Genomic DNA, 26,438 nt, shown 5'->3' with positions numbered 1-26,438 from the left:
CGATTTCTCTCCTGTGACTGCTTTTCTTTGTGTCTCCAATCGCTCCCAACCAATGCTCCCTCTGTGGTTTCAGCTCCCCTGGGGAAACGCCCTCTCCTTAGTTCTGCTCCTTCTGGTTGGCCTCAACTTCTGTGCTCTGTGATAAAACGATCTTCTCCTATTGACCTTCAGCTCCAGGATGGCAGTTCCTTTCGGCTGCTGCCGACCTCCCAGTTACCTCATCACCCCATCCTGTGTTTGGCATCTCAGCTTTCCCATTTCCTCTGTAACCAATTTCCTTATTAACTTTCCTGTTCATTTTGTTGGAAAAGTCTACGGTGGTGTCTGTTTTCCTGACTAAACCTTGATTAAGATAGTTATGGTGTTCATTGTCAGTGCGATTTGCGTGACTTGTGGAATGGGGCCACGTGGCAGAAAATAAGGCAGCATTAGCAACAGGAGGTATAAGATGGGAAATTCCTTTATAAGGATAAGTAAGCAGCATAGGCCTCCTCCCTGGTTACACAAAAGGAAATATACAAAAAAGAAACATCTCAAGGTGGTAGAATTTTGTATGATTTTTATATTATTTTTCTTCTTTTCTGTTCATCCAAATTACCTTTTTTTTTTTTTTTTTTTTTTTACAATGGACATAGATATTTTTGACATGAAGACAAAATTGCCAGCATGCTGTATTTGTAAACAAATGAAGGAGAATGGTGTGCAGGTGTACATGTTGTACACAATAAGATATTATCAGAGGATACAAAAATGGCTAACCCCCATCAAAAGACAAAATTACGACAAATTTAGAGACCTTAATTGGCTTTTATTTGCCATTCTAGAATAAGGTGACACCTCATTCTACAAAATAGAATGAGTGCTCTGATGAGCTGAACAGAGGTGGTTTTTTTTCTGTTTGTTTTTTTTTGTTTTTTTTGAGACAGAGTTTCGCTCTTGTTACCCAGGCTGGAGTGCAATGGCGCGATCTCGGCTCACCGCAACCTCCACCTCCTGGGTTCAGGCAATTCTCCTGCCTCAGCCTCCTGAGTAGCTGGGATTACAGGCACGTGCCACCATGCCCAGCTAATTTTTTGTATTTTTAGTAGAGACGGGGTTTCACCATGTTGAGCAGGATGGTCTCGATCTCTTGACCTCGTGATTCACCCGCCTTGGCCTCCCAAAGTGCTGGGATTACAGGCTTGAGCCACCGCACCCGGCCCGAGGTGGTTGGTTTTATCAGCAGAAAATGGCCAAGGAAAGCAGAAATAGGAAATAAAACGTAGATGGGTTGTTTCAGAGTTCCTTTTTTTGTGAAGATTAAAGCAGAGTGGATTTCCTTATAATACCAGCTAAAATTGTGTTGTTTGGGGATTTGGCTGTTATATCTCACTCTTGATTTCTTGGAAGTTCAGATAAACAACTTCGTTTTGTCTTGGTGATGTGGAACTGTAGCGTAAGTGACTCCATTTTGGTTTGGTCTGTTGCGCTCAATGTAGGAGCTCAAAGTCAATGGCCTCCTATGCATTTTATTTAATACCCCCACAAAAGCATTTGGCTCCCAAATCTTTTTTTTTTTTTGGAGTCTCTCTCTGTCACCCAAGCTGGAGTGCAGTGGTGTGATCTTGGCTCACTGCAACCTCTACCTCCCGGGTTCAAGTGATTCTCCTGCCTCAGCCTCCCAAGTAGCTGGGATTACAGAAGCATGCCACCACACCTGGTTAGTTTTTTATATTTTTAGTAGAGATGGAGTTTCACCACGTTAGCCAGGATGGTCTCCATCTCCTGACCTCATGATCTGCCCGGCCTCCCAAAGTGCTGGGATTACAGACGTCAGCCACCGTGCCTGGCCCAAATCTTTTAAATAGAAAACGTAAGGTCACTCAGTGTAAGATGATAAAAAGAGTAACAAGGGACTACCCTTATTTCTTCATATAAAATGCTTACACTTTTTTTGTATGTCTAATTTGTAATTTTAATAATTTAAAAAATTTTTATTAAAAAGGAAATCGTAAAATGTGAAATGGTTCAGCTGTTGAGGTTTTTATGTGATCAGTCTAGCCCGCAAATGGGCAAATCTCCACTGATCACGAAAAAACGACACTGGTTCTTATGGAAATGTTTCCATTTAATAGGTGACATAACAGTGATTGTTTATAACAATGAAAGGTACTTTTTCCAATGTTTACTTAGTCAGCTATCCTTAGGAGTTTTGGAAAGCTTATTAGAGACTAAGGAATTTAAAGGGGTACCAAAATTGCTGACGCCTGAGTTAGAATTCATAGAAAATGAGCAAAAAAGGCTAGGAAATATTAGTGAAAAGATCAAATAGATTGCAAGACTGAAATGAAACTGCAATGATGAAGACAAATGGAAAACACTGGAGACAAAATGGATTACTGGAAACAGGAAGCGCAAAAACAGAGTTACTCAGTAAGTACCAGATTTGAACAGGAAGTTTTCACAGAAGAGCCTAACATAGGAAATATGCGCTGCAAGCGAGGGCGTGCGAAAACCTGCTTCTGCTCTGCATGTAATCCAATATAACCTGGTACAGAATGTCTTGAAAAGTCCAAAGAAGATAGTTTCCTAGGTGTTTAACTATTTCAATGGCTCCCATCGGGAAGTCATAGCTAGCAATGGACTTTTGACTTAAACCTGCTTGTACCTGCTGCTGTGTTTTGAATGTCTCCTCCGAAACCCATGTTGAAATTTATTTGCCATCATGATAGTATTAAGAGTTGGGACCTTTAAAGGGTAATTAGGTCATGAGGGCTTGGCCCATATGAATAGATTAATGTTATCATGGGAGTGGCTTCGTTTTCGTGGGAATTAGATCCCCATTTTCTCCCTCTGTTTTGTGTGCTTGCTTGCCTGTCTGCCATGGGATGAATCAGCATGAAAGTCCTTGCCAGATTCTCATGCCATGTTCTTGCCCTTTCTAGCCTCCAGAGCTGTGAGTCCAATCAATTTCTATTCTTTATAAATTATCCAATTGGTGATAGTCTGTTACAGCATCAGAAAATGGACCAAGACACCGGCCAAGACCTGTATGTAGTCAGAGTCTAATTAAGGCTATCTCAAGAGTTTATTCCATGGGCTCACTAAGTGCTATATGTGAGAAGAAGGAGATTGTTAATTCTGTCTGAAATGAAGCATACTAATAAATGAATGCATTGACATTTTATGTGAATAATTACGACCTTCCAGTATTGCATATTTAATGTTACAGCTTAGAAACATGGAAGAAAGTACCAGGTCAGAGTTAAACCTGTTTGTCTTTACCACCCACACCAAAAAAAGAAGCTAGGTTGAAGAGCTCTGATTCTGAGACTCTCTCCCTTTAGGATTTTCCATCGACAGTGTTGGGAAACATGATCTGGAGTATGCAATATTTGGCTCTTCATAGGCTGCAAAGTTTTGAAAGGTGCTGGTGTGACTCTTAGCAGAGACCTCTGGCCTAGGTATTCCTTTATCTTTACTTTCTCCCAACTTTATCCCAAGTAAATATCTCAATAGAGCAGTATCTACTAATTCACAGGGCTATAGTGACATTCTCTTGACACATCAGGAACATTTTGGGAAACAAGACTGGGAGGAGAAAGTGGGCTTGGGGTACCTTCTCACAGCTCTGCACCTAACACTACCCAGATAATAAAAAACTCAGGCCGGGCGCGGTGGCTCAAGCTTGTAATCCCAGCACTTTGGGAGGCCGAGGCGGGTGGATCACGAGGTCAAGAGATCGAGACCATCCTGGTCAACATGGTGAAACCCCGTCTCTACTAAAAATACAAAAAATTAGCTGGGCATGATGGCTCGTGCCTGTAATCCCAGCTACTCAGGAGGCTGAGGCAGGAGAATTGTCTGAACCCAGGAGGCGGAGGTTGCGGTGAGCCGAGATCGCGCCATTGCACTCCAGCCTGGGTAACAAGAGCGAAACTCCGTCTCAAAAAAAAAAAAAAAAAAAAAAAAAAACTCTATAGATTTTATGTTTAAAAACTGGTATTAAAAAAACAACAAAAACCAAAATAACCTGGTATTTATTAGTTATATAACTCAAGCTTTCTTCTCTTAACTTTTCCCCCATTCTGTTTGTAGAAGTTCCAGGTCACGATTACCTTTCCAATTTCCAGAGACACTGTAAAATAACCATCATCAGACTTTTAGCTGTAGGTAATGAGTAGAAGAGTTATTATAACATTCTGAGCATACTCACTGGTGTTCCTAGAAGTATCCAGGACAACTGTCTAAGGCCTTGAGGTATCAAACAGGCATCTAAATGGAAAGCAAATCTGAACTGCATTCAGTGGATGGTTGAGATTCCTTTGAAAGCTGTTGATGTGCAGTTATGTGAAATACAACAGCCATTTAGGCCCATAATCTGCTTGAGAGTAATCACGTACATAGTTAATACTCCAAACTACTTTTCCATTCAGATCATTTCAATGTGGTTGATGATGTAAAAGCAAATATCTGTTGAGAGCAATGCTGCTCCTCCATTAGTGAACTACTGCCTGGTCCCCTCATTATTGGACATCTCAGTCACTTTCAATGATGCTCAAAAAGCATACCTCCCAAAGGAGCCTTTTTTTCCCATGCTGACTCTCCTGGTTTATCTAAACAGGAATTCATCTTTTAACTTCCTCTCCTGGTTTAACTAAACAGGAATTCATCTCCATTTTAAGAGGTACTTACTTCACAAATTAGCTTTCCTTATATTCCTTCTAAAGCAAAACAAATGTAGTTTAGTTTTGTTTCTAAGAATCGAGGTCAGAAATGCTGTAACTTAAAGTTTGTGACTGCTTAACAAGGAACACGTTGACTACTAGTTTTTCTTAAAGACAGTATTACCCATTTCCAGAGTACATATTTTTTAAATTAATAGACTTTATTTTTAGAGAAATTTTAGATTTACAGAAAAATTAAGCAGAAAGTAAGAATCTATTTTTTGAGCGGAAATTTTTGAGAGCTGGCAAAATTTCAGGATCTGTTGTAATAGTTTAGTTTTCGTTCCATTCAGCTGTGGATACACCAATAGCTTACAGCCAAGTGCATATTAGTACCCATCAAATCCATGAATGAGATATTTTTCTTTAAATCACATGGCTCTAAATTACAGGTTTTACATACAGTTAGCCCTCTGTAACAGCAGAAGTGGAATCTGTGGATACAGAGGGCTGACTGTTACCTGAAAAACCAGTGTTTGTTTGCCTGGTGAGTAACAAGCGACTCTCCATGAGAATGCAGTTGTTTTCTTACAAGAAAGGCCGGCACTGGGAGTATTCTCCAAATCAGTGTCTTCTCAAGAGAAAGCGACAGGAGGCTGTTGACAAAAAGAACTAAACTGTAAGATATTTTAAAAGGTTTATTCTGAGCCAAATATGAGTGACCAAGGCCCATGACACAGCCCCAGGAGGTCCTGAAAATAGGTATCCAAGGTGCTTGAGTCACAGCTCGAGTTTATACATTTTAGGGGGACAGAAGTGGCACAGGTACCAATCAATACATGTCAAGTGTGCATCAATTCAGTCTGAAAAGGTGGGGCGACTCAAGGCAAGAGCCTCCGGGTCATAGGTGGAGTGAAAGATTTTCTCACTGGAAATTGGTTGAAAGAATTACGTTATTATCTATTTTTTTGAGATTGAGTCTCGTTCGCTCTGTCACCCAGGGTGGAGTGCAGTGGCACGATCTCAGCTCACTGCAAACTCTGCCTCCGAGGTTCAAGCGATTCTCCTGCCTCACCCTCCTGAGTAGCTGGGATTACAGGCACATGCCACCGCACCTGGCTAATTTTTATATTTTTAGTCGAGACAGGGTTTCGCCATGTTGGCCAGGCTGGTCTTGAACTTCTGACCTCAGGTGATCCACCTGCCTTGGCCTCCCAAAGTGCTGGGATTATAGGCATGAGCACCTGGCCAAGTTGTTATTATCTAAGGATCTGGAATCAACAGAAAGGAATTGTCTTGGTTAAGATAAAGGGTTGGGGGGACCAAGATTCTGAGGTGGGGGGCAAGACTTGATTCCAGAGGTGGAGCTTGGATGCCAGACCAGTTGAAGACTAGCTAAAAACAGGTGCTGGTCGGGGGAGGGGTGGGGGAGTGGGGGGCAGAAATACCTCCTCATAAGACACACCCACCAGTGTGCCACGTCAGTTCACCATCGCCGTGGCAACACCTGGAGGTCACTGCCCCTCTCCATGGCAACGACCCGACAACTGGGAGGTCATCTCACTCATTCTAGAAATTTCTTTTTTTTTTTTTTTTTTTTTTTTTTTTGAGACGGAGTTTCGCTCTTGTTACCCAGGCTGGAGTGCAATGGCGCGATCTCGGCTCACCGCAACCTCCGCCTCCCGGGTTCAGGCAATTCTCCTGCCTCAGCCTCCTGAGTAGCTGGGATGACAGGCACGCGCCACCATGCCCAGCTAATTTTTTGTATTTTTAGTAGAGACGGGGTTTCACCATGTTGACCAGGATGGTCTCGATCTCTTGACCTCGTGATCCACCCGCCTCGGCCTCCCAAAGTGCTGGGATGACAGGCTTGAGCCACCGCGCCCGGCCCATTCTAGAAATTTCTACATAACCCCCTTAATGTTCATATAATTACAAGTGGGTATGAGTGTAGAGCTGCCGCTGAGGTGCTACGCACACTGCCTGTGGGGTAACCCCCCTCTGCCAGGAGGAGGGCCCCGGCTGCTGCTGGTCCACTGCCGCTGTCAATCAAAGCTGCTATTTAACAGCAGCAGCGGACTCTTGAATTCTTTCCTGGGAGAAGCCAAGAACCCTTCAGGGCATAGCCTCAATTTTGGGGCTTGCCTGTTTTCTATCAGTTCTTATTATGCAGATGAAGTCTCCCGGTAGCAGGCTTCAGAGAGAATAGGTGGTAAATGTCTCTCTCTCTCTTTTTTTTAAATGTATGTATTTATTTATGGCCAGGCTGGTCTTGAGCTCCTGACCTCAGGTGATCCACCCACCTCGGCCTCCCAAAGTGCTCGGATTGCAGGCGTGAGCCACCGTGCCCCGCCAGTCTCTTCCCAGAGCTAAAAAGGTGCCAGACTCTTAGTTCATCTCTCCTGGATCAGGAAAAGATCTGGAAAGGGAAGGGGATTCTCTACAGAATGTAGATTTCCCCCACAAGAAACAGCTTTGCAAGGCCATTTCGAAATATGTCAGAGAAATATATTTTGGGGTAAAATACTTGGATTTCTTTCAGGGTCTACTATCTGCCATTTGAGGCTATACTAGGGTCAGATTGAGATTTGGTGTCTTACTGCTACAAAGAGCCTGTTTTGTCCGTCTTAAGATCTCAGTTTTAATGTTGATGCTGGTCAGTTGTGTCTTTTTTGTTTGATGTAATCCCATTTGTCCATTTTTAATTTTGTGCTTGTGCTTTTTGTTAGGTTTTGAATGGAGGCGAGGGTTAAAGAAAGAGAGAGAGAGAGAGAGAGAGAGAGAGAGAGAGACTCAACAGCAAATGCAAGCATTTATGTCCAGGATAAACCTATAGAGGTGGGGATCAGCTTAATGTCAGTGCCCACTGCTGCTTACATGCACGCTGGGGTAGTTATAGGCTCAGGCGGAAGGGGTCTAGGGAGCATGGCTTGCTGCCTGGCAGGATATTGATAAGATATTCCTATGATCAGGTGGTTTGGCCCCTGTTCTGGTGGAATGTGGTGTTCCTTGCATTTTCTCTTAGCGGAATGTAAGAGGCAGGCTGTTTCTCATGGCCCTAACCCCCTGGAATGTTTGACTTTGACCAAGGTCTGTGAAATGGTGGGGGACTTAGAAAATGGTTCAGTTTGGACTAACTCTTCTGGGGACTCTTGTTCTTTTTGACTGCATGTATTTTCTAGGAGGACAGCAAGTCTCTGGATACTCTTAAATATTACTTGTCGGAAACAGATGCTGGTGCCGCAAAGAAAAATCAGCACTCAGACAAAGGATCTCTCGGCAAAGCAATTTTACTTCCCTCAGAAAGCGTGCTCCTGTTAGCCATCTTGCCATGAGAGTAAAATGCACAAAGGAAAAGCAGACGTATTTATTCCTTACACATCTGGAGTGGTCCTTCCTGCTGTGTCTGATCTCTGCTGAGTGGAGCCAGGCCTCACTATCTAAACTGAAACCTGATGGGCTAACAACTTAAAACTTTTCTAAACAGGTAAAAGCAATGGAGAACAAAAGGCAAAGAGGAAGTCCAAATAAGGAAGGACAGGAAGTTGCTTGTGAAAGGACTTAGAAAAGTAATAACAGAAACCTTATTTATGTTAAAGTACAAGGATATAGAATGCATATCGTGCCTGTGAGCATGTCTAGCACAAATATCTTGGTTAAAGCACAAGGACATAGAATGTGCTTATTCCTTTATATCTAACAGCTACTAGGATAGGGCTTAACGAAGAGTCACTAATAAAAAACAAGAGGGCTTTGAAGAAAGTCTTTAAAAGAGACTATTATTTCTAACATTTATTATTCTTCAACAGGACAGGAAACTTTGAAGAGGAACTTTTCTTCTTCCCACATTACTTGTGAGCTTTAAGTCACTCAATGATTTCGCTTATGATGGTGGTTATCTTTAAACATGTCATGATTTTTTTTCTTTAACCATTTTTAGTGTGGACTACATAAAACATACAAAAGGCCACCATACTTACATAGAATTTAAAAATAATTCAAAACAAATTAAAAAGTACCCAGATAGCTACAACCCAGTCCAAGAGTGAGAATATGGACAGAATCCCACGATGCACAATTTCCCTACGCCATCCCCTACCTGCAACAAACCTCTTCCTCTTCCAGAAGTCACCACTCTTCTAACCTTGTGACAATCACTTCCTTGCATACCTTTATAGTTTTATCACTTCTATATGCATTGCCTAGTTTTGCCTTTTATGTTTAGATCTTCAATCTACTTGAAATTTATGTATGATAGCAATAAATAAAAATGTATGTATGATAAATTTATGTATAAAATTTATGTATGATATAAATATAAATTTATCTGTGTATGATAAAATATACGACAATGCTTCTCTGTCCCAGCACTGTTTATTAGAATTTCTACTTCCTTACCTGATCTACGCGACCACTGAACCAGGAGATTAGAAGCTGGAGGCAGGGAACCTAAGGCTGATTCATGCTGCTTATCAGGGAAAGGAGGGGTTGAATCCGGCTTAGGTTGAACCGGAGCATGAACCGGCATCCCTTTCCAACCCCTCCTCTTTTCTGCGAGGCAGTTGAAAAATGAAAGTACCTCTGACTGGGCTGGGCATGGTGGCTCATGCTTTGCTGAGGCAGGCGGATCACTGTGTCAGGAGATGGAGAGCATCCTGATCAACATGGTGAAACCCTGTCTCTACTAAAATTCAAAAGTTAGCTGGGGCCCGGGCGCGGTGGCTCAAGCCTGTAATCCCAGCACTTTGGGAAGCCGAGGCGGGTGGATCACGAGGTCAGGGGATCGAGACCATCCTGGTCAACATGGTGAAACCCCGTCTCTACTAAAAATACAAAAAATTAGCTGGGCATGGTGGCGCGTGCCTGTAATCCCAGCTACTCAGGAGGCTGAGGCAGGAGAATTGCCTGAACCCAGGAGGCGGAGGTTGCGGTGAGCGGAGATCACGCCATTGCACTCCAGCCTGGGTAACAAGAGCGAAACTCCGTCTCAAAAAAAAAAAAAAAAAAAAAAGTTAGCTGGATGTGGTGGTGTGAGCCTGTAATCCCAGCTACTCGGGAGTCGTGAGGCTTAAGAATCGCTTGAACCAGGTAGTCTGAGGTTATAGTGAGCCAAGATCGTGCCATTGCACTCTAGCCTGGGCAACAGGAGTGAAACTCTGTCTTAAAAAAAAGAAAAGAAAAGAAAAAAAAAGAAAGTACCTCTGATTGGTCCCCTCCTGCAACCAATCAATCGGACTGGTCCCCTCCTGCAGCCAATCAATCAGACTGGTTGGGGGCCAATGGGAAACCTCTAGCGGGTATTTAAACCTCAGGAAATTCCGCAACGGAGGCTTTGAGCTACGTGCTGGAGCCCGCTTCTACCTGTGGAGTGTCCTTTCGTTTAAAATAAATCTTGGCTTTTGCTGCCTTGCTTTGTGTGTTTTGTCTAATTCCTTGTTCAAAACGCCAAGAACCTGATCGACTACCCTCAACTGGCAACATATTTTGGTCAGCCAGCCAGGAGGTAAGCCCTATGTTTGGGATTTATTTTTCTCTTTTTCCCCTTTCTGTCTCTTTTCCTTTCCAACTCGGGACCCTCGGTGGACAGCGCCTGCGCCTGGAGGCAGCTGCAGGTTTCTGGCCGGGCCACGCTCCAGCGAACTGCAAGGTTTCCGTGCAGAAGCGCCTGATCACCACCATCCAGTTTGGGTGAGGGACCTGAGGCCTTTTCTTTTTCGGTCTTTCAGCAGCTGCTTCCTGGCAGGGCAAATGGTCAGAAATCCTACATGTACAGGCCTTCATGGCCCTATGCCAAAACCTAATAACGTCCCCGAAGAAGGTCCAAAGGCAGGGCTAGATATTATAGATGACCCCCTTTGACAGGAGTCACCTGTCTTTTATGGTGAACAGCAACTGCCCCCATGTAGCCCCTTGCCAAGTGCTCCTGAGGCTAAAACCCACACTGGACACCCCACCAAGTCCGCCTCACACTCGGAGGGGAACACCATATTCAACTCGCCCTCCAGCCCTGCTACCCCTTAGGGAGGAGGGCCAGTCTTAGTGCAGCCCCTTTTCTACAACAGTGGAAGGGAAAGCTAGGAGGCTCTTCTGAGAATCCCAGGAAATTAGCAGATGGGTCCCAAATTTTGACCATAGCCTTAGATTTTTCATGGAGAAATGTTCAATTCTAGCAACCTCTTGCACTCCCTTGGAAAATAAATGAATCTTTTAAGGGTGCCCGCCAGGAAGCAGATGATCTATTTGCCCCAAGCCCTCAGGGCAATCACCTGGGTCCAGACACAGTCCCCACTAGTCTGATCCTGATTGTTGGGACTCTCAAACGCCCATGGAAATGAACAGCTGGGCTAAATTTCTTGAGGCTCTCCTTGGAAGCATGAGAAAGGGAATAAGGCAGAAAGTGATGATGAACTAAGGAGGTTACATAGGGTGAGGTAACCCTTGCCACGCTCATGCTACAATCTGGAACAGGCGTCCCCGAACTACGGCCCGCGGGCCGCATGCGGCCCCCTGAGGCCATTTATCCGGCCCCCCGCCACACTTCAGGAAGGGGCACCTCTTTCATTGGTGGTCAGTGAGAGGAGCACAGTATGTGGCGGCCCTCCAGCGGTCTGAGGGACAGTGAACTGGCCCCCTGTGTAAAAAGTCTGGGGACGCCTGATCTGGAAGGAAGGGGACTGCTAACTAGCAAACACTCCCCTATACAGCATCGGCCTGAAATTCAGCTTTTGGAAGCAATACACCTGCTAAAAGCTGTAGCCATTGTAGGGGCATCAAAGGGACTTGACCCTTACAGTGCGAGGAAACAAAAGCTGCTGGAGCAGCCACGGCTGTAGTTCTCAGGGCACGATCCCCCAGACCCTAGCACTGCGTCCGCTCCGATTCCCCAGTGGAACCTGCATACACACCACAGGAGGAACAGTTAATAAAGGAGCAAAGGGGACGAAAACAAGGATCCTGGTGGTGTATCGCATCAAAAACACATTTCCCGCAAGCAGCCCAATGCAGAATGATAAACCCTCCAAGCTGGGCGTGGTGGCTCACACCTGTAATCCCAGCACTTTGGGAGGCTCAGGCGGGTGGATCATGTGAGGTCAGGAGTTCCAGACCAGCCTGGCCAATATGGGAAACCCTGTCTCTACTAAAAATAACAACAATTAGCCAGGTGTGGTGGGTGGGAGCCTGTAATTCCGGCTACTTGGGAGGCTGAGGCAGGAGAATTGCTTGAACCTGGGAGGCGGAGGTTGCAGGTGAGCCGAGATCGCCCCTTAATAAGGGCAAAGGGGGAAACTGATTTCACAAGAGTGAAACTTCATCTCAAACAAAACAAAAACACCACCACCAAAAAACCCGGTTTAACTCTTTCCATCTGGGGAGAGCCGCCAGCCTCGCCATGGTTAACAGGCTCTTCTTTGGGTCTAATTTAGCTTCTGTGGTTAAGCATGGCTTTCAGGCCTGCTCACTGTGTGCACTTAACCCAGGAAACAAAATGCCTCCTCTAATAGAACCAGTCCATAGGAGAGCTTTTTATTTTTTTGAGATAGAGTCTCGCTGTGTTGCCCAGATTGGAGTGCCATGGCACAATCTCAGCTCACTGCAACCTCCACCTGCTGGGTTCCAGCAATTCTCCTGTCTCAGCCTCCCGAGTAGCTGGGATTAAAGGTGCCTGCCACTATGCCCAGCTCAGAGGAGACTTGTATTAGAGGACTCTAACATACCCAGGAAAAGACTGGCAGTTAGACTGCACACATATACCAGCTAGCACTAACCAGTTTTTGATAGTGCTAATAGATATCTTTACTGGTTGGATTGAAACTTACCCTACCAGAACAGAGAAAGCTAATGAGGTTATAAGGGTTCTCCTAAAAGAAATAATCCCCCCTGATTTGGGTTACTTCAGAGTCTCCAAAATGATAATGGCCCAACCTTTACCAAATAACTTAAGGGGCTGCTAAGTTCTCAGAATCAAATACTATTTACATTCAGCATGGAGGCCTCAATCCTCCGGGAAAGTAGAAGGGTCTAACCAAACTCTAGAATGATCGTTTGCTAAGCTGTATCAGGAGACAGCAGAAGCTTGGAGCAGCTTACCGCCCATAGCCCTCTTAAAAAATCTGTAATACCCCTGGAGCAAAAATTAAGCCCACACTAAACGTTACATGAAGGTCATTCTTAACTAATGATGTAATTACTGATTCAGAAAAAGCTGATTTAGTAAAATCCCTAGTTAACCTAGGACAATTTCAGCAAGCTTTACAAAAGTTTGGAGCTCAAAGGCTTCCCATACCGGGAACTAACCAGCAACCCCAAATCAGGCCAGGAGATAAGGTACATGTCAAAGCATGGAAGGAGGGATCATTTGCTCAATAATTACAACCCAAATGGAAGGCACTGTTCTCAGTAATACCGGCCATGCCTTCTGCAGTCAGAGTACTAGGATTAGATAGTTGGATCCTTTCAAGGATCAAGTCTGTGATACCTGAGCCCTGGACCTGGAACGTGAAGTTCCCTTCAGCCACTACACCTGTGAAGGTCCTCCTTCAGCGAAGAACCTGTTTAGAAGACAGCCAAAAGATAAATGTTATCAACAGGTTCTCAGTGCCACAAAGAATCAACACTGAGAGTATGGATCCGTCAGCAAGGCCAGTTTTACTTTCTGCAGAAAGGCTGCCACTTGCTGGCAATCTTGCCACGAGAACACACCCGAACAAAAGGAACCAGGAGCATTTATAACCCGATGCAACCACCCTACTGCTATGTCCAGTTTCCATTGGCCGGGACAGGACTTCGCATCCTAAGCTTTACCGGACTGGCTAGCAACTTACAACTTTCCTGCATAGGTAAAGGCAAGATAGGACAAAGAAGAGAGGAAGTGACTTGTGGAATGCTGAGAAAGGCAAAAGTACTTCTTAATAAGGGCAAAGGAGGAAGCTATGATCTAATGCTTGCCTAGGCTTGCCCAGACATGTCAGGACGAATATCTGGGACAGCCAAGGAAACTCTGAAGAGGAACTTCTGTTTCATTTTCTACAATAAATAAATGCCTCTCACGTTCCCTTGGTGTTTTTGTGGCATAGTTGCTGTAGGCTGGATAACAGAACCCATGTTTTTATATTTTTTGCAAGTTAATTGCCTGCTTTCAAACAGCTGAAATTGCTTCCTTTGTAGTAATTAAGTAGAAAAATTTAATTCATTTCTATATCATACATTCCTGGCAGCATAGGTGTCCACTTCCTGAAGTTCATTAAATCTTTTAACCAAATTCATTTCCCCTTGTCTAGAGATGATCATGCGGTAAGGTTTCCAGCCAGTTCCAAATGAATTCACCACCCCTGGCTATCAGGAAACTACCCTGTTTTCACTAGACAGAGCAGGGTGAGAGTTCTGTGATCCCCAATAGGTAGGGACTGTGCCCCAAGTCAGCATGAAGCAGTTACAGAAAAAAGACCATCAGTCTGTCTGCCTCCCATAAAGACTTATGGGGATCATGTTTTTCAGTGGGGAAATGAGGCAGGAGAATAGGGCCTGGAGGCAGGAAGCCTGAGGTTGATTGATGCTCAGTGGATATCAGAGGATACTTCCTTTTCAACCCCTCCTTTTTCTGCGTGGCAGTCGGTGGGTGGCAGTCGGTGGGTGGCAGTCGGTGGGTGGCAGTCGGTGGGTGGCAGTCGGTGGGTGGCAGTCGGTGGGTGGCAGTCGGTGGGTGGCAGTCGCCACCCCTCCTGTTTCTGCCTGTCAGTTCAAAAATGAAAATACCTTTGATTATTCCCCTCCTGCAACCAATCAGACTAGGTGGGGGGCCAATAGGAGACTTCTAGAGGGAATTTAAATCCCAGAAGATTCTGTAACCAAGCTCTTGAGCTGCTTGCATGAGCCCGCTCCCACTGTGTGGCGTGTACTTTCACTTAAAATAAATCTTTGCGTTCGCTGCCTTGCTTTGTGCGTTCTGTCCAGTTTTTTTGTTCAAAACGCCAGGAACCTGGGCAACTACTCTCAGCTGGTAACACCGCCTGTGTCAAAAACGAAGTGTCCATAGATGCCTGTTCTTGGGCTCTCCGTTCTATTCCAATTGTTCTACTTGTCAAACGCTGTGTTAATATGATGCTATCTTTAAAGCAAGTTATTTCTCTTGATGTCTGGCTTGTTTGTACATACTAGTGATAACATGGCTTGCCTGATTGCAATCTCCGAATTTTGTGGAGACTTCCTTTATTGTCCAGGATGATTCACTTTGTAAAGGTCGTGGGCGTTCGTGGTATGCAGTGTTGAAATCCCTTCAGGTCCCATATGTAGGCAGTCACTTTCCCCTAGGCAGGCTCACAGAGTCCAGATGCTTGGTCAGGGCTGGCGTTAAGCATGAGATACAGACTAAATTCTCTTCTATGTTAACCTAGCCCCTGTGTTGACACCAGATGGTGATTCCAGACCTCCGACCCTCTTGTGTGTCTCTTGGGTTATCTGCGGCCCAGCTTACTTCAGTTGGAGATATTCCGAATTATTAGAAATACATCAATAATTTAGAAAATCAAAGGGAAATCACTCGGATCTTTATTTTCTCCTTCCTGAAGGTCCTTGTCTTTAGGGTGCAAGGGGGGCATCACCTACTTTTTTCTACCAAGAACATTTAAACTCTTGCTCCCTGTTAATCTTGCCTACCCTCCTCATCCCCCCCAAAAGAAAATCCTGCTCCTTTTCTTCCTTTAGAACAATGGGCGGGTTCTTGCTTTTGTATAACTAAGTGGTCAAACTGTATACCTCCCCAAATGAAAAAGACTACGCTGAGGTACTTTAAAAGCTCTCTTCTTGAAAGTAGAAATGGCTAGCAAATCTAAAGGCTTAATTTCACTATGAAAAAAGCTTTTGGAACATATACAAGTGGCCAATAAACATAAGAAAAAAATGCCTGACATTGTTAATCATTAGAGAAATGCAAATCAAAACCGCAATGAGATACCATCTCACACCGGTCAGAATGGCTGTTATTAAAAGGTTGAAAAATAATAGATGCTGGTGAGATTGCAGATTCCTTAAGAATCTAAAATGATAGTTATTTTTATTTGACAAATTCCTACTCTATGCCAGTCCTAGATCCTGACTACATGGTGCAGAGTGGGCTTAGTCAGGACCCTTTACATTCTTAAAATCATGGTAAAGTTATAACCATTTTAAAGTGTACAATTCAGTGGGATTAGGCCTGTACACACACGGTATTCAGCCATCACCTCTATCGAGGTCCAGAACGTTTAAAAATCACCCTAAACAGAAATGCTAACTATAGTCAATCTCCATTTCTCCCTCTCCTCAGCACTTAGCAACTACGGATCTGCTTTTTGTCTCTATGTATTTGCTTATTCTGGACATTTCATATAAGTGGAATCATTCAATATGTGGTCTTTGGTGTCTGGCTTCTTTTACTTAGCATAATGTTTTTTTGAGGGTCATCCATGTTGTATTTTTCTTTAATTTTTATGGATGAATAGCATTGACCTTGATGGTATCAAAGCACATTTTGTTTGTCCATCTATTGATGGACATTTAGATTGTTTGAACATTTTGGCTGTTGTGACTAGAGCCGCTGGGGTTCATTTGTGTATAACATTTTGTAAACAAACAAATGGAAATGTTTTTGTTTGAACACCTGGTTTCAGTTCTCTTGGGTATATATTTAAGAGTGGAATTTCTGGGTCAGATGATAATTCTATGTTTAATTTATTGAAGAATCACCAAACTGTTTTTCACAGTCGTTGTACCATTTTACATTCCCCCCAGCAATGTATGAAGGTTCCAATTTCTCCACATCTTTACCAACACTTATTCTCTATTTTTAAGAAATGGCTATCCTAGTGGGTGTAAAATAGCATCTGACTGTGGTTTTGATTTGTCTTTCTCTAATGTCTAATGACATTGAACATCTTTTCGTGTGCTTTTTGGCCGTTTATATAGGTTCAGAGAAACGTCTGTTCTAGTCTTTTGTCCCTTTTAAAATTGGGCTGTGTTTTGTTGTTGGCTGAATTGGCTTTTTAAAGCTTTAAGTTGCAGAGAACCAAACACTAGCTTAAACAAAAAGTGGTTTTTTTTTAGGAGGAGACTTACATAGCTGGAAGGTGAAAGGAGCAATTTGTTTAGTTCCAGGAATTCTAACAATGTGAGGAGGGCTCTGAGTCCTTTTTATGTATCTCAGCTGTAATTCCCCCAAATCAGTTGCAGAGATTTCTTTTCCTACAGAGTGGCAGGGCGACCTTCAGTAACACCACATCCTTCCCATCTCCTGACAGTGGAAAGAAATCTTCCTGCTGCCTTTCATGTTAAAGGGATAGCATTAGGAGAAATACCTAATGTAGAAGACAGGTTGATAGGTGCAGCAAACCACCATGGCATGTGTATACCTATGTAACCTACACATTCTGCACATCTGTCCCAGAACTTAAAGTATAATTTAAAAAAAGAATTTATTTATTTAGAGACAGTGTCTTGCTCTGTTGCCCAGACTGGAGTAGAGTGGCACAATCACAGCTCATTGCAGCTTTGACCTCCCAGGCTCAGGCAGTCCTCCCACCTCAGCCTCCTGAGAAGCTGGGACTGTAGGTGTGCATCACCAGGCCCAGCTAATTTTTAATTTTTTTTTTTGCGGAGGTGAGATCTCCCTGTGTTGCCCAGTCTGGTCTCAAACTCCTGGGCTCAATGAATCCTCCCACCTCAGCCTCCCAAAATGTTGAAATTACAGGTGTGAGCCACTATGCCCACTCTCTAATACCTTTCAGATAATGTCTGATTGACCCAGTTTAGATTTCATGTCCAGGTCTTAAATCATCATGGTAGCCAATGATAAGGGTAGCATAATTTGCTGAGTCTACGTCATGTACCCACTGATGTCATCACAGTGACAAGTCAGTGTTGCCCCTATCCTAACCACAGGGAAGGGGTTCCCCATAGAAAAGTGGAGTTTAGCGCCGGGCGCGGTGGCTCAAGCCTGTAATCCCAGCACTTTGGGAGGCCGAGGTGGGTGGATCACGAGGTCAAGAGATCGAGACCATCCTGGTCAACATGGTGAAACCCCGTCTCTACTAAAAGTGCAAAAAATTAGCTGGGCATGGTGGCACGTGCCTGTAATCCCAGCTACTCAGGAGGCTGAGGCAGGAGAATTGCCTGAGCCCAGGAGGTGGAGGTTGCGGTGAGCCGAGATCGTGCCATTGCACTCCAGCCTGGGTAACAAGGGCGAAACTCCGTCTCAAAAAAAAAAAAAAAAAAAAAAGTGGAGTTTAGATCTGAGAAGGTAGTAGAGAATGAGTGCTGTATAGTGAATAATAGATTTCCCCTCCATTTTGTCCCTTATATCTTTGGCTGTATATATATTCACATGCCATTCTAATTACACACACAGTTTCAAAAATGCCTCTGTTTCTCCAAATACAACTGTACTTTATATTCCAAACAGATCTACCTCCGTCTTATACAGTATCTATGTTTTGTGCCCTCCATAGTCGCACCTAAGAGAGGTGCCAGGAGGATTTCATTCCTGGGAATGACCTACTTTAATAGCCTGGGTATTTACTGAAGAACTGAACAATTCCAGGCACTTATTTCCGGGCTTGAGGTTTTTAGGCAATATTTAAAACCTCAGTTGACATGAATTAGATGATTCTGTGGCATAATAACCACATCTAGAGAGCTTATCTAAACCTGGACCCTGACTCTTGATCCTCACCTTATGGTTTCTATTTCTTGCCGATAATCTTTTCTAGCTTTTCTCGACATCCCAAAATAATGTTTTCACTTTGCTTTCTGCTTTGAACAATGTGAAAGACTTGAAGGGGAAAACGAAGCTATAGAATGTGTCATTTCCCCCAGGATTATAATCTACTGGATGCATTTTTATAAGGGGTATGACACTTTTGTTTGGCAAAGAATACCTAGAATATAATATTTGAGAGAGAATCGGACTTCCCAAATTTTCTGGCTCATCTAAGACCCAATATTTTATTTATTCATTTAATCATTTTTCAACAATTTAAAAAATTGATGGATAATAGGTTACATAGTTTCAGGGTACACATGATGAGACATTCATAAAATTTGTAAACATCAATTCAGTGTACTTGGGATATCAATCGCCTTAAATATTTGCCTTTATTCTAGAAACATTTGAATTTTTCTCTTCTATTTTGAAATATAGAGTGTTTTCGTAAACTCTAGTCACCCTACTTATCTACTGAACACTGGAGCTTATTTCATCTATCAACTTTTTATTTGTTTCCATTTGTCAACTTCTTTTAATCTCCCACCCTGCTACCCTTGCTGGCTTCTGGTAACCACCAATCTACCTTCTTGAGATCCACTTTTCCTTAGCGTCCACGTAGGAGTGAGAACATGTGATGTTTGTCTCTTTGTGCTTGGCTTATTTCACTTAACATAATGACTTCTAGTTTTATCTATGTTGCTGCAAATGACAGGATTTTATTCTTTTCTACGGATGAATAATATTTCATTGTGTATATATACCATGTTTAGCCATTCATTCATTGACTAATGAATAGTGCTGTGATAAATATGGGCATGCAGATCTCTCTTTGATATATTCATTTCCTCTCTTCTGGAGATACATCCAGTAGCGGGATTGCTGGATCATACGGTGTGATCATTCAATTTTTAATTTCTTGAGGGACTTCTAAACTGTTCTCTGTAGTAGCTGTACTAATGTACATTCCCACCAATGGTATGCAAGCGTTCCCTTCCTTTCATATCCTTGCTAGCCTCCCTTATTGCCTGTCTTCTTGGTAAAAAGCCATTTTAACTGGGGCAAGATGATATCTCATTGTGGTTTTGATTTGCATTTCTCTGATAATTTGTGATGTTGAACATTTTTTTATGTGCCTGTTGCCCATTTGTATGCCTTCGAGAAATATCTACTCAGATCTTTTGCCGATTTTTTTTTTCTTTTGAGACAGAGTCGTGCTCTGTTGCCCAGGCTGAAGTGCAATGGCACTATCTTGGCTCACCACAGCCTCCTCCTCCCAGGTTCAAGAGATTCTCTTGCCTCAGCCTCCTGAGTAGCTGGGATTATAGGTGTACACCACCATGTCTGGCTAATTTTTGTATTTTTAGTAGAGATGGGGTTTCACCGTATTGGCTAGGTTGGTCTCGAACTTCTCACCTCAGATGATCCTCCTGCCTTGGCCTCCCAAAGTGCTAGGATTACAGGTGTGAGCCACCGTGCCTGGCCTCTTTTTGCCCATTTTTAAATTGGATTATGTGTGTTGTGTTTTTCTTTTTTCTTTTTTGCTGTTGAGTTGCTTGAATTCCTTATACATTCTGGTTATTAACCCCTTCTCAGGTGGCTAGTTTTCAAATATTTTCTGCCATTCTGTAGGTTTTATCTTCACTTTGTTGATTATTTCCTTTGCTATGCAGAAGTTTTTAGCTTGATATAATGCCATTTGTCTATTTTTACTTTGTTTGCCTATGTTTTTGGGATTTGACATAAAAAAATCTTTACCCAGACCAATGTTTGGAGTCATTCCTCAATGTTTTCTTCTAGTAGTTTCATGGTTTGAGATCTTAGATTTAATTATCAATTAATTTTGATTTGATTTTTTTTTTTTTTTTTTTTTTTGAGACAGAGTTTCGCTCTTGTTACCCAGGCTGGAGTGCAATGGCGCGGTCTCGGCTCACCGCAACCTCCGCCTCCTGGGTTCAGGCAATTCTCCTGCCTCAGCCTCCTGAGTAGCTGGGATTACAGGCACACGCCACCATGCCCAGCTAATTTTTTGTATTTTTAGTAGAGACGGGGTTTCACCATGTTGACCAGGATGGTCTCGATCTCTTGACCTCGTGATCCATCCGCCTCGGCCTCCCAAAGTGCTGGGATTACAGGCTTGAGCCACCGCGCCCGGCCTGATTTGATTTTTGTATACGGTAAGAGAGAAGGATCTAGTTTCATTCTTCTGCATATAGTTACCTAGTTTTCTTGCACCGTTTATTGAAAAGTCTATCCTTTCCCCCATTATATGTTCTTGGTACCTTTGTTGAAGATGAGTTGGCTGTAAATGTGTGGATTTACATCTGGGTTCTCTATTGTGTTCCATTGGTCTATGTGTCTGTTTTTATGTTAGTATCATATTGGTTTGGTTACTATAGCTTTGTAGTAAAATTTGAAGGCAGGTAATATAATGCCTCTAGCTTTGTTCCTTTTGCTCAGGATTGCTTTGGTTATTTGGGGTCTTTTCGTGGTTCCATATACATTTTAAGATTTTCTTTTCAATTTCTGTAAAGAATGTAATTGGATTGCATTTAATCTGTAAATTGCTTTGATTAGTATTATAATTTTAACAATATTAATATTTTAATAATCTTTAAATTCATGAACCTGGAATATCTTTCCATTTCTTTCAATTTCTTTCCCAATATTTTAGTATGGTATTTCTTTATCTCTTTGCTTTTGTATTCACAAATTTTAGCTTAGGATGTGGAATTTGGCTTTTTCAATTCTGACTCACAGCCCTCAAGGATTGCAAGGTATAGGTATGAAGATTTTTCTAAAAAAAAAAAATGAAGTTTCATTATTCTCTCTCTGCTTTTAGAGAGTATAGCTTGGACTGAACTTGTCCTTTTCTCATAGAATATTATTTGAGGCCACAAGTGATGTTCAATAACTTGCTATTTTCTTGGTGCTGAGTCCAAAGATTTAGCAAACCATTGGATAGGAATAGCCAGTTACATTGCTACTGTGTAACAAAACTTTTCAAATAATTATTGAGGAATGGGAATAATTATCTCCTCTCTGTTTTGCACCTTATATTATCTCAACTATTTTCATACATTAGGATCTGTTACTTAAATTATCTCATTCTCAGGTATAAATTGCTCAGGAATTTTTCAGTTGCAGATGACAGAAACCAAACTCGAAACTGCTTTAACAAAATTATAGCAGGTGGTGGGGAGTGAAGATACGTGTTTCAGAGAAAGGGAAGGTTATTTCCACTTCTACAAGTACATGCTAGATTGGGCACTGACGGGCAGAATCATCAATTTATTAGTGAAGCATAATGTGTGTTGAACAAGACAAGCTGAGTCAAGCATTTGAAGATGCTTTTGAGGTACTGAGGCAACAATCAACTGGAGATCTTAAAAAATAACCTGGTTTTTCATCAGTGATTGTCCCCATGTCAGAGGGGATTCCAGCTGCTATGGAGTGTTGCTTACAGAGGAACCTATCTATAATTGAAGAACTTCAATAAATAATGCTGCAGACTGCTATTTCGAAGGAACTATACATTGATCTTTGTGGAACATAACTGAAAGCCCGCTGGTACAATCTGCTGTTTTCCAGCAAGAGGGAGGACAAGGCAGGAAGATGCTCTGACTGTTTGAATAACTTCACAAATCTTGGTGTAAGTCTGAGATGGCATCTGCATTCAGTAAATAAATAAAACCAAAAGGAGTTTCCAGTTTGTATCAAAAAACAAAGAAAAACTTGCCAAACTTTGAAGAATAAGAAAGGGCAACAGGAAGACCATGATATATCAGAAAATGGCCAGGAAACTGAGGAAATATGGAAGAACTGGAGAAAGCTTATTTACCAATGAGCTTCAGTAAGGCCATTCTCTGAAGATCTTTCCATCTCGTTTCTTGGAGAAAGAGATCGTCTACTCACAGTATGTTCAACTTCATCAAGAACATCTCATTTTAAATAATTGGAATGCAAACTAAAATTATACATATGCCAGTTACCATGAGCTTAGTCACCCTGATTGCTAAATACACTCTCCCACTTCATCATTATTTTTGGCATTAGAAATCCCTACAAGCTTCAGGATTTTTCTCTTAAAGCAAATACTGAAGATCAAAATTAGCTTCATTGCTGCTATCTTTTATCAAATAGCACATAATTTCTACCGACTTGGCGGGAAATTCTGCCAGTGAACAACTTTATTATTTCAAATCGACTTCCATTTGAAAGTATGAACTAAAAATGTGCTTGCTCTTACTATTATCTATGCAACCACTTTCTTCTAGATTAACAATGCCAGTGCAGACAATTTGATTTATGTATTGATTTAAACATTTTGCTGCCTTACACTTAGGTGAAAAATCACTCGACTATATATCTGATGGCTTTGCAAAAAATAATTGCATGTAATGCAGTGTTTGTGCCAAAGTATGTCTGTGCCACAAAAACTTTAGTGGAAATGTCTGTTCAGGTCCCTTGTTCATTTTCTTTTCTTTTTTTTTTTTTTTTTGAGACAGAGTTTCACTCTTGTTACCCAGGCTGGAGTACAATGGCGCGATCTCGGCTCACCGCAACCTCCGCCTCCTGGGTTCAAGCAATTCTCCTGCCCCAGCCTCCTGAGTAGCTGGGATTACAGGCATGTGCCACCATGCCCAGCTAATTTTTTGTATTTTTAGTAGAGACGGGGTTTCACCATGTTGACCAGGATGGTCTCGATCTCTCGACCTTGTGATCCACCCGCCTCGGCCTCCCAAAGTGCTGGGATTACAGGCTTGAGCCACCGCGCCCGGCCCCTTGTTCATTTTCTAATTGGGCTTCTTATTTTCTTGATATCGAGTTGTTGGAGCTCTCTATGTGTTTTGGATGTTAATCTCTTGTCAGACGTATGGCTTGCAGCTGTTTTCTCCCAATCTGTGCGTTGCTTCTGCACACTGTTGGTTGTTTCATTGGCTGTGTAGAAGTTTTTCAGTTTGATGTAATCTCATTTGTCTATTTTTGGTTTTTGTCTACTTTGTTGCCTGTGCTTTTTGGGGTCAAATACAAAAAATCATTGGCCAGGGAGTGTCACATAGTTTTCCTCCTCTATATTTTCTTCCAGTAAGTTTTGAGTTTCTGGTATTACATTTGAATCTTTAATCCATTTTGAGTTGATTTTTAGTTGTGTATATGGTGTGAGATAAGGGTCCAATTTTATTCTTCTGTAGGTGGTAATTTAGTTTTCCCAACACTATATATTGAAGAGACTGTCCTTTTCCTATTGCATATTCTGGTGCCTTTGTTGAAAATCAATTGACTGTACATGAATAGGTTCATTTCCACGCTCTCTATTCCACTCCATTGGTCAATGGGTCTGTTTGTTTTGCCATGCTGTTTTTATTGCTATAGCTTTCTAGTATAGTTTGAAATCTGGTGGTGTGATAACTCCAGCTTTGTTCTTTTTGTTCATCATTGCCTTGGTTGTTTGGAGTTTTTATGGTTCCATATGAATTTTTGTTTTGTTTTGTTTTGTTTTTCAGATGGAGTCTAATTCTACGGCCCAGGTTGGAGTGCAAGTGGTGTGATCAGGGCTCGCTGCAACCTTCACCTCCTGGCTTCAAGTGATTCTTGTGCCTCAGCCTCCCAGGTAGCTGGGATTACAGGTGAGTGTCACCATGCCTGGCTGATTTTTGTAGTTTTAGCAGAGATGGGGTTTCACCATGTTGGCCAGGGTGGTCTGAAACTTCTGACCTCAGGTGATCCTCCCACCTCAGCCTCCCAAAGGTCTGGGATTACAGGCATGAGCCACCACATCCAGCCCCGTATGAAGTTTTGGATTATTTTTATTTCTTTGAAAAGTGATGTTGGGATTTTCATAGGGATTGCATTGAATTTGTAGATCACTTTGGGTAGTACAGACATTTTAGCAATACTCGTTCTTCATGAACATGAAATATCCTTCCATTTACTTTTGTCTTGAATGTTTATTTCATCAACATTTTATAGTTTTCATTGTGTAAGTCTTTTGTCTGCTTGGTTAAATCTGCTCTTGGGTAATTTATTTTAGTTTTTGTAGTTACTGTGTGATTTGTTGATTTCTTTTTGGGTAGTTTGTTGTTGGTGTATAGAAATGCTACTGATTTTTGTGTGTTGATTTTATATCCTGCAACTTTATTGTATTTGTTTATTAGTTTTAACAATTTTTTGGTAAGACTTTCCATGTATAAGATCATGTTATTGGCAAACAGTGAAAATTCCACTTTTTCCTTTTAATAAAAGACCTTCACTATTTAGCTTTTTATTTCTTTTTCTTGCCTAATTACTCTGTCTAGGACTTCCAATTCTATGTTGAGTGGAAATGGCGAGAGTGGGCATCGTTGTCTTATTTCAGATCTTGGAGGAAAGGCTTTCAGTTATTCACTGCTGAGTCACAGTTAGCTGTGAGCATCTCTGGATAGCTTTTATTGTTGAGGTATCTTTCTTCTATACCTAATTTGGTGATTTTTTTTTTTTATCATTAATGGATGTTGAATTTTGTCAAGTCTTTTTCTGCTTTTGATGAGATGATCATACATTTTTGTCATTTATTCTGTTAATGTGGCATATCATTCATTGACTTGCATATGTTGAACTCTCCTTGCATTCCAGGGATAGAGACATTTTTGAAAAAAACAACATATAAATGGCCAACAGGTATAAAGACAAATATTCAATATTGCTAATCATTAGGGAAATGCAAATTAAAGCCGTAATGAAATATCATCTCACACTGGTCAGAATGGCTTTTATCAAAAATACGAAAGAGAAATGTTGTCAAGAATGTGGAGAAAAGGGAGCCTTGCGCAGTGTTGGTGGGAATGAAAATTAGTATAGTCAACATGGAAAACAGCATGGAGGTTCCTCAAAAAACTAAAAATAAAATTACCATATGATCTTGAAATTCCATGTCTGGGTATTTACCCAAAAGGTTTAAAATCAGTTTGTCGAAGAGATGTCTGCACCCCCATGTTCACTGCGGCACTATTCACAAGAGCAAGTTACAGAATCAACTTAAGTGTCCATCAACAAATGAGTGGATAAAGACAATGTTGCATACTTAAACAATGGAATACTATTCAGCCTTAAAAAAGAAATTATTGGCCAGGCATGGTGGCTCCCACCTATAATCCAGCACTTTGGGAGGCTGAGGTGGGTGGATCACTTTGGGGTCAAGAGTTTGAGACCAGCCTGGCCAACATGGTAAAACCCTGTCTCTACCAAAAACACAAAATTAGCTGACCATGGTGGTGCGCACCTGTAATCCCAGCTACTTGGGAGGCTGAGGCAGGAGAATTGCTTGAACCTGGGAGGCAGAGGTTGTAGTGAGCCGAGATCGTGCCACTGCACTCCAGCGTGGGTGACAGTGAGACTCAGTCTGAAAAAAAATTAGAACAAATCAACAACAGCAACAACAGAAAAGAAAGACATTCTGACATTTGTGACCACATAGATGGAATTAGAGAATATTATGCTAAGTGAATTAAGTCAGGTTCAGGAAGGCAAGTACTGCATGTTCGCACATGTATGTGAAGTCTAAAACAAACCCATAGAAGCAGAGGGTAGAATGGCGATGACAGAGCGTGGGGGTTGTGGGAAATGGGGAGATGATGATCAAAGGGCATCAGATTTTAGTGAGACAGGAGGATTTTAAAAATAGTTTTGAGTTCTATTGCACAGTATGGTGAATATAGTTAATAATAGAGTATTGTACATTTCAAAATTGCCCAGGGAATAAATTTCAAATGTTTTCACCATAAAAATGTTAAGTATTTGAGGTGATGGATGTTAACCAGCTTGATTTAATTATTCCACATTATATTCACAAATTGTAACACCACTTTGTATACCATAAATGTATATAATTATAAATTATAAATTTGCAATTTCAAAAATAAAGTAGGAAGGGGGTTTATTGGCTTTATAGAGCTAAGTCTGAGGCCAACAGGATTAAGGTGTGGCTGGGTCAGAGGTCATCAGCACTCTGCCTTCTTTTCTATGTACAGCTCTGTTCTTATTCCTTCTCAGTCAAACATTCTTTTCTTTTTTTTTGAGAT

General features: G+C 42.0%; 1 protein-coding gene across 11 annotated transcripts in view; it reads left to right on the top strand.

Moving 5' to 3' along the window:
- LOC104651578 (small ribosomal subunit protein eS7-like) overlaps positions 1-10,658 on the top strand; it is a 70,275-nt gene extending 59,617 nt beyond the window's left edge. For 3 of the 11 annotated variants that reach the window (XR_012514518.1, XR_012514526.1, XR_012514522.1), the window contains one exon: positions 7,829-10,645. The gene's annotated coding sequence lies outside the window, so the exon portion shown is untranslated. Of the gene's footprint in view, positions 1-73; positions 3,444-7,828 lie in introns of all 11 variants that reach the window. The other 8 variants (XR_012514524.1, XR_012514525.1, XR_012514517.1 and 5 more) reach the window with 6 other exon arrangements.
- The last annotated feature ends 15,780 nt before the right edge of the window (positions 10,659-26,438 follow it).

This window comes from Saimiri boliviensis, chromosome 17 (genome assembly GCF_048565385.1).
Source record: "Saimiri boliviensis isolate mSaiBol1 chromosome 17, mSaiBol1.pri, whole genome shotgun sequence".
In the NCBI taxonomy this organism is placed as follows: Eukaryota; Metazoa; Chordata; class Mammalia; order Primates; family Cebidae; genus Saimiri; species Saimiri boliviensis.
This window is presented reverse-complemented; position numbering and strand designations above follow the sequence as displayed.